General features: G+C 44.8%; 1 pseudogene; it reads left to right on the top strand.

The window, feature by feature from the left end:
* Positions 1-3224: 3224 nt before the first annotated feature.
* LOC127920893 (fibroleukin-like) lies at positions 3225-8869 on the top strand (annotated as a pseudogene).
* Positions 8870-9192: the final 323 nt, after the last annotated feature.

Here is a 9192-nt window from a genome sequence, read left to right as displayed (position 1 = left end):
GTCATGGATAGTAAACTATTCCATAGATATGGTAGGAATAGCAATAACAGTCACTTTATTCGTAAAGTCAAGTTATTTTCCTGCAGGTGAGGAGGACTCGTTAATGTGTAGCCCGTCTGGCTCAGAGGGACAATACTTCCTGATCACAAGATGGCTGACGTTGATCCATGACCGCCACCACACAGAGCCCTGTGGCACTGCCAGTTTCAGCCTGCTACAGGATTTGAGCTGTTCTGTTTATCTTTCAGGGCTCTACAGTCATCTCACCTTTGACCCAAAACTAAGGTGTATAACGTGAGTTTCAATAGAGGGTTTGAATTGCAAATATTGCATCACTTTCAATATGACTAATCCTGAATGAAACACCTTACTGTTTTTCATTCAATATGACTTCCAGCCTGTGAAGAGCTATAGCCCACTTTACAGGAATCCCACAACCCACCACAAAGTCCATCAGTAGGAAAAGTAAACAACTCATCGTGGCAGAGAGAAGATGCTCCGTATACAAATGAGCCTTTCTCAGAAATTAGAGTTGTGGTGATGTCATATTCATACATTGAATCTAAAACTGTCATGGCAACGAGACCAGAGTTAAGAAGGAAAGAGACACATTGGTGTTGATCCACAGCAACACTGAGATTGGAGTTTGGAGATTAAACAAGTGCACTGTAGGACCATAGGCTTTCTCTCTGTTCAGGTGATCTAGTATCAACCCTCTAAGACCCTCAAACCGACCACTTCTACCACTTCATAAAGGGCTTAGTGTCCTAGTTCAGGATAAATATCCAAGAACACAAAACAGCAAAACAACAAGAGGCGGAAAACCTACAGGAGAGAATCTTAATTCCATTGTACTGACTCAGGAGAGAATGTTAATTCCATTGTACTGACTCAGGAGAGAATGTTAATTCCATTGTACTGACTCAGGAGAGAATCTTAATTCCATTGTACTGACTCAGGAGAGAATGTTAATTCCATTGTACTGACTCAGGAGAGAATGTTAATTCCATTGTACTGACTCAGGAGAGAATGTTAATTCCATTGTACTGACTCAGGAGAGAATGTTAATTCCATTGTACTGACTCAGGAGAGAATGTTAATTCCATTGTACTGACTCAGGAGAGAATCTTAATTCCATTGTACTGACTCAGGAGAGAATGTTAATTCCATTGTACTGACTCAGGAGAGAATGTTAATTCCATTGTACTGACTCAGGAGAGAATCTTAATTCCATTGTACTGACTCAGGAGAGAATGTTAATTCCATTGTACTGACTCAGGAGAGAATGTTAATTCTATTGTACTGACTCAGGAGATAATGTTAATTCCATTGTACTGACTCAGGAGAGAATGTTAATTCCATTGTACTGACTCAGGAGAGAATGTTAATTCCATTGTACTGACTCAGGAGAGAATGTTAATTCTATTGTACTGACTCAGGAGAGAATGTTAATGCCATTGTACTGACTCAGGAGAGAATGTTAATTCCATTGTACTGACTCACTTCCATTGTACTGACTCAGGAGTTAATGTTAATTCCATTGTACTGACTCAGGAGAGAATGTTAATTCCATTGTACTGACTCAGGAGAGAATGTTAATTCCATTGTACTGACTCAGGAGAGAATGTTAATTCCATTGTACTGACTCAGGAGAGAATCTTAATTCCATTGTACTGACTCAGGAGAGAATGTTAATTCCATTGTACTGACTCAGGAGAGAATGTTAATTCCATTGTACTGACTCAGGAGAGAATCTTAATTCCATTGTACTGACTCAGGAGAGAATGTTAATTCCATTGTACTGACTCAGGAGAGAATGTTAATTCTATTGTACTGACTCAGGAGATAATGTTAATTCCATTGTACTGACTCAGGAGATAATGTTAATTCCATTGTACTGACTCGGGAGAGAATGTTAATTCCATTGTACTGACTCGGGAGAGAATGTTAATTCTATTGTACTGACTCAGGAGAGAATGTTAATGCCATTGTACTGACTCAGGAGAGAATGTTAATTCCATTGTACTGACTCACTTCCATTGTACTGACTCAGGAGTTAATGTTAATTCCATTGTACTGACTCAGGGGAGAATGTTAATTCCATTGTACTGACTCAGGAGAGAATGTTAATTCCATTGTACTGACTCAGGAGAGAATGTTAATTCCATTGTACTGACTCAGGAGAGAATGTTAATTCCATTGTACTGGCTCAGGAGAGAATGTTAATTCTATTGTACTGACTCAGGAGAGAATGTTAATTCCATTGTACTGACTCAGGAGAGAATGTTAATTCCCCTGTACAGACTCAGGAGAGAATGTTAATTCCATTGTACTGACTCAGGAGAGAATGTTAATTCTATTGTACTGACTCAGGAGAGAATGTTAATTCCATTGTACTGACTCAGGAGAGAATGTTAATTCCATTGTACTGACTCACTTCCATTGTACTGACTCAGGAGTTAATGTTAATTCCATTGTACTGACTCAGGGGAGAATGTTAATTCCATTGTACTGAATCAGGAGAGAATGTTAATTCCATTGTACTGACTCAGGGGAGCATGTTAATTCCATTGTACTGACTCAGGAGAGAATGTTAATTCCATTGTACTGACTCAGGAGAGAATGTTAATTAATAATTCCATTGTACTGACTCAGGAGAGAATGTTAATTCCATTGTACTGACTCAGGAGAGAATGTTAATTCCATTGTACTGACTCACTTCCATTGTACTGACTCAGGAGTTAATGTTAATTCCATTGTACTGACTCAGGAGAGAATGTTAATTCCATTGTACTGACTCAGGAGAGAATCTTAATTCCATTGTACTGACTCAGGAGAGAATCTTAATTCCATTGTACTGACTCACTTCCATTGTACTGACTCAGGAGTTAATGTTAATTCCATTGTACTGACTCAGGAGAGAATGTTAATTCCATTGTACTGACTCAGGGGAGAATGTTAATTCCATTGTACTGACTCAGGAGAGAATCTTAATTCCATTGTACTGACTCAGGAGAGAATCTTAATTCCATTGTACTGACTCACTTGTCTGTTCAGGGAAATTGGCTGATTTCTAAAGGACTGCAGCTCAGTCAGAACTCTGCCTTCCTACTCTCTCTTTAAATGGTTGACTTTGCTGCTGGTATGGAGTGGTGGAATTACGCAACACGGCCCCTCCCACCCCTCCCTTCCTCTCTCCCCTGATATTAATGACACAACTATCTCAGGCAGGAGGCAGTCTCCTGCGCTCACTCTCCTGCAGGCTGCTCTCTCACGCTGCTCTCGCTCTCTCTGACTGCGTAGCTGAGAAACACACACTCACTCACTCACACACACACACTCAGTCAAAACACACACCATGAGGCTGTTCGTGCTGTGTGTTGTGGCCTACACCACTCTTCTGCTGGCAGTCCCATGGAGCTCCGCAGCAGAGCCAGGAGACAGAGCCCAGAGATGGGATAAGGTCCAGGATAAGGCTGCTACAGGAGAGGTTTCAGGGGCTGCCCTGTGAGGATGAAGCCTTCTGGCCAGTGTGGAGAAGAGGACGACTGCCCCTACCAGATCACCCTGCCTCCACTGACCATCCAGCTGCCCAAGCAGTTCAGGATGCTGGAGAAGACCATGAAGGAGCTGCAGAGCCTGAAGGAGACGGTGAACCGGCTGAAGAGGGACTGTCAGGAGTGCCGGCAGCAGGCTGACCAGAGCCTGCAGAGGGACAGCGGGGAGGCAGCAGGGGGTCCCGGTACGGGACCAGGGTTTCTGGAAATACAGTCTAGCACCAGTAAGGAGGAACGAGGAGACGGGGGAACCAACACAGGGCCTGATGGGGATGGCATTGGCACCGGTTCTGGTACTGGCAAAGGCACCGTCTCTACCGGCGGTTCTGTGTTTGAGATGCAGGTGAAGATGAACAAGATGTCCAACAGCCTGCGTAACGCACGGGGACAGATCACGGCTCTGCAGGGCCGTCTAGAGGAACTAAGCCTGATCAACATGAGGAACGTGGAGGCCATCGTGGACAGCAAGGTGGAGAACATCACTGGAGTGATCAACAAGCTCAGTAACAACTGTAACCACCAGTGTGCCGTCCAGCCCTCTCCTCAGTGTACGTCTATTTATTTCATTAACCAAATAGGTTCTTGATCATTTGACAGGAAAATTCTCAAGAACCTTTAAGTGATTTACAAAACTCTCTGTTATTACTAAACTATCATGTTTCTGTAAAGTGCAGAACTCCCCTCATTGTAAGTGTTATTGAAAATAGCCCCCTGTTCTCTTATAGAGAAGCTCCTCTAGTCTCTTGTTATTGCTAACCTATTGTTCTCCTCTAAGCATCAGCCAGACAGACTTATTATAAAACCAGGCTTTCATGCACTGCATGCAGTACTGTACAGTATGCCAGCCCTCTGTACTGAGTGCGAGTACTCTGCTGTATCAAAAGGAGAGTTGCAGGTTCAACTCCAGATCATCACCCTTTATTTATGCATGGTCCTAAACTAACACTGCTACTGTACAGGGGAATTACATTGTTTTATCTTTCAAAACTCATTGGGATATTCTGAGTGTGAGAGATTCTGATATTTTGAGTGTGAGATACTCTGATATTTTGAGTGTGGGATACTCTAATATTTTGAGTGTGGGATACTCTGATATTTTGAGTGTGAGATATTCTGATATTTTGAGTGTGAGATATTCTGATATTTTGAGTGTGGGATACTCTGATATTTTGAGTGTGGGATACACTGATATTTTGAGTGTGAGATACTCTGATATTTTGAGTGTGAGATATTCTGATATTTTGAGTGTGAGATATTCTGATATTTTGAGTGTGGGATATGCTGATATTCTGATATACTATATTTTGAGTGTGAGATATTCTGATATTTTGGGTGTGTGATATTCTGATATTTTGAGTGTGGGATACTCTGATATTTTGGTGTGAGATATTCTGACATTTTAGTCATGAGATATTCTGATATTTTTGAGTGTGAGATATTCTGATATTTTGAGTGTGGGATATTCTGATATTTTGAGTGTGGGATACACTGATATTTTGAGTGTGAGATACTGATATTTTGAGTGTGGGATATTCTGATATTTTGAGTGTGGGATACTGATATTTTGAGTGTGAGATATTCTGATATTTTGAGTGTGAGATATTCTGATATTTTGAGATGTGAGATATTCTGATATTTTGAGTGTGTTACACAGTGTTAACGTGGGGTCATGGTGTAAACAGCTACCTCCTTTATTACACTTGCCAACAAGATGATGCAATGTGTTGCATTCCATTGTTGGTCATGGTGAGAACAGAACACTATGTAGAAGTACTTGTCTTAGATGAATCTGTCATGCTTCGTATAAGAGCTCTGCAAATGACTCTGGATAGCTTGACAAGATAATGTCAGAAGTGATTCATGCATAAAGATTATGGAGAAACAGGCAATATAAAGTGTTTCCAGTAAAGTGGGAGCATCCAGTATCAAAGTGCAGTAGTGCTTGTGTGTTCTGTTGTTGACACAGCCTTCTTTCTACTGGCCACGTTTCTATCTTGATATGGGAAACTCTCTGTCGGCTCAACGACAACAGAACGTCAGCAGTCAGACATCTCACAATCTCAGCTCTGTAACAGATCATTAAGCCCCAATTCACAGTTAAACTAAACAGTGTGCTTCCTATCTCTGATTGGATTTGAAGGTGTTTGCGGACATACATCGAGGAGTCTACCTTCGGATCATTTAACTGAATCATATGTTCTCGATTCATTTATAAACACTTTTAAGCTTCATCTAATGTCCCAAGACTTTTTCTGTAGGAATTAAAGGAACTGTTTGCCTGTAATGTGAGAATGCACAAGCTTTTCACTGGGACGATGTTACTTCCAGATGAGGGTTTTATATCTCTGCATACTTCCTTGATAATACAGCTGCTCTTCTGTTGCTGTCAATCCCTTTATCAGTCTGCATGGCTGTCTGTCCATCTGTCTGACGGACTGTTATATTTGGGTCAGTCACAGCCTGGTGGCCATATTCTGAGAACCACTAATACTATCACATATGGGCAGACTTTGATAGAGTTGCACTGCCCACAGGGGAGATACAGAGACACACACACACTCACACACACGCACACACACACGCACAAACAGCCTGCTCTTCCGTGCTCTGCTCTGTCCTCTTCTGTGCTCTGCTAACTCAACTCCTCTCTCATGCTTCTAGGCTTCTATCCTGAGCAGTCGACTGGCGTCACTTTCCAAAACTTAGGGTCTCTAAGCTCCAGAAGTGTCTGTCAGGATGCATTATCATCACACACACAGAGTGGGGACTGGCAGGCTCTCCAGCAGCCTTGGTTAATCCCATGTGACACGTTCCCGTTTTGACAAGGCTGTCCTCCCCTTATATGAAAACAGTGACGCCGTGGCTCAACTCACTCAGTCAGCTCTGGGGCTGGAAGTCAGGAACATTCCATGCAATGCCTGCTGGGTTGTGAGAGTCTTGTGCTTTTAGGGAAACAGTGTTTTCTTTACTCCTCGGACACTGACCGTTGCCTCTCTCTCCCTCCCCTCTCTCTCCCTCCCGGGTACTGCCCTGTCTCTCTCTGTCTCTCTCTCTCTCCCTCTCCCTGCCCTCTCTCTCTGTCTCTCTCTCTCTCTCCCTCTCCCTGCCCTCTCTCTGTCTCTCTCCCCTCTCCCTGCCCTCTCTCTCTGTTTCTGTCTCTCTCTCTCCCTCCCTGCCTCTCTCTCTCTCTCTCTCTCTCTCTCTCTCTCTCTCTCTCTCTCCCTCCCCCCCCTGTCTCCTGTCTCTCTGTCTCTCTCTCTCTCTCTCTCTCCCTCCCCTGCCCTGTCTCTCTGTCTCTCTCTCTCCCTCCCCCTGCCCTGTCTCTCTGTCTCTCTCTCTCTCTCCCCTCCCCTGCCCTCTCTCTCTGTCTCTCTCTCTCTCTCTCCCTCCCCCTGCCCTGTCTCTCTCTCTCTCTCTCTCTCTCTCTCTCCCTCCCTCCCCCTGCCCTGTCTCTCTCTCTCTCTCTCCCTCCCCTGCCCTGTCTCTCTCTCTCTCTCTCTCTCTCTCCCTCCCCCTGCCCTGTCTCTCTGTCTCTCTCTCTGTCTCTCTGTCTCTCTCTCTCTCTCTCTCTCTCTCTCTCTCTCTCCTCCCCCTGCCCTGTCTCTCTCTCTCTCTCTCCTCCCCCTGCCCTGTCTCTCTGTCTCTCTCTCTCTCTCCCTCCCCCTGCCCTCTCTCTCTGTCTCTCTCTCACAACAGTCATCATCGCTCCCAAGGACTGCTCTGACTACAACATGTTAAAGGAGAGGAGGAACGGCGTCTACCAGTCACGCCAGACCCCAGGACGGCACGTTCCAGGTCTACTGCGACATGGAGTCGTTCGGCGGCTGGACCTGGTGCAGCAGCGCCTCAATGGCACCGTCAGCTTCAACCGCTCCTGGGCTGAGTACAAGGTTAATAAACCCATTTGACAAAACTCTGTGACAGACCGTGGTCAGTAACATTCCATGTAATGGCCTGCTGCCCTGTGAGAATCAGGAAAACATGAGGTTGTGTCCCAAATGTCACCCCTATTCCCTATATAGTGCACTACCTTTGACCAAGCACTATGTAGGGAATAGAATGCCATTGGACAGATTTGACTCCTCTGACACGGACCTTTACCTTTTTCTCTCTCTCTCCCTTGCCCTTGCCCTCTCTCTCTCTGTCTCTGTCTCTTTCTCTCCTGCCCTTGCCCTCTCTCTCTCTCTCTCTCTCTCTCCCTGCCCTTACCCTCTCTCTCTCTGTCTCTCTCTCTCTCTCCCTGCCCTTGCCCTCTCTCTCTCTGTCTGCCCTCTCTCTCTCTCTCTCTCTCTCCCTGCCCTTGCCCTCCCTCTCTCTCTCTCTGTCTCTCTCTCTCTCCCTGCCCTTGCCCTCTCCCTCCTCTCTCTCTGTCTCTCTCTCTCCCTCTAGAGGGATTTGGTGACCCCGGGGAGAGTTCTGGTTGGGCAACGACCGCATCCACCTTCTGACCAAGGCCAAGGACATGGTTCTGCGCATCGAACTGGAGGACTTCAAGGGGTGCGGGAGTATGCCAAGTTCGACCAGTTCTCGTAGCCAACGAGTTCCTGAGGTATCGCCTCTCCATCAGTGGGTACAGTGGCACGGCCGGCAACGCGCTGCACATGAACCAGCACTTCAACCACGACCAGAAGTTCTTCACCACGCCAGACAGGGACAACGACATGTACCCGTCAGGGAACTGCGGCGCGTACTACAGCTCTGGGTGGTGGTTTGACGCCTGCATGTCAGCCAATCTCAATGGGAAGTACTACCACAAGAGATACAAGGGCGTGAGGAACGGCATCTTCTGGGAACATGGCACAACATGTCTAGTGAAGCATACCCCACCAACTACAGGCAGGCCTTCAAGACGGTCAAAATGATGATACGGCCAAAGAACTACGCTCCGTAAAGGAAGCGGCAGGAGAACGGAAAGCGACAGGAAAGATCAGAAATACTTTTTTTCTTCTTGACTTTCTGCTCCTTTGACCTTTCTGCCTCCCACTGTCAAGTTTAACCACTCGGTTCAGAGACAGTCTGAGACACCTGGGTTCCCGGGAATAAAACAGCAATGAAATCTTCAAAAGGTTGGAAAAGTCTCACCGAAGATAAACGTATGATATCACAGTCATAGGAAATATCTGGCTTATCGGTCAAACAACATACTATGGACCATGTGCCACTGAACTAACAGCAACAACAAAATGGAGTCCAGATATGTTTGCTTTCTGCAGAATAATTACATTGGTTGACTGCAGGCACCGCAGCTGTTTCCAGACATCTGTAATTCCATTTTCTGTATAATACTGCCACCTAGCTTTTATGTCATTGCATTGCATCCTCATCTAGACAGGCTAAGCAGCATGAAACTAAAGGTTGCAAGTTCAAGGAGGAAATGTACAGTATTTATTTTTTGAAAGTATGATAGCTTTTATATAACTAATATATGGACTGTATGTTCATGCAGTACACAGTGATTGCCTAAGATGAGTAGCCCAAAAAGTATTGTATTCGGAATAAAAAGCATTATATTGGAGTTGAGAAGTTGACCACAGAGAAGTTTAAAAACTAAAACATGGAGTATTTCGACTTGTATGAAAGGTTTAAAGTGTAGGTATATTTGAATAGAATAATTGATTATGTAACTTGATGTATA

Source organism: Oncorhynchus keta, unplaced genomic scaffold (assembly GCF_023373465.1).
Source record: "Oncorhynchus keta strain PuntledgeMale-10-30-2019 unplaced genomic scaffold, Oket_V2 Un_contig_21100_pilon_pilon, whole genome shotgun sequence".
Taxonomy (NCBI): domain Eukaryota; kingdom Metazoa; phylum Chordata; class Actinopteri; order Salmoniformes; family Salmonidae; genus Oncorhynchus; species Oncorhynchus keta.
Note: the sequence above shows the minus strand (reverse complement) of the source record. Positions and strands in the feature narration are given on the sequence as shown.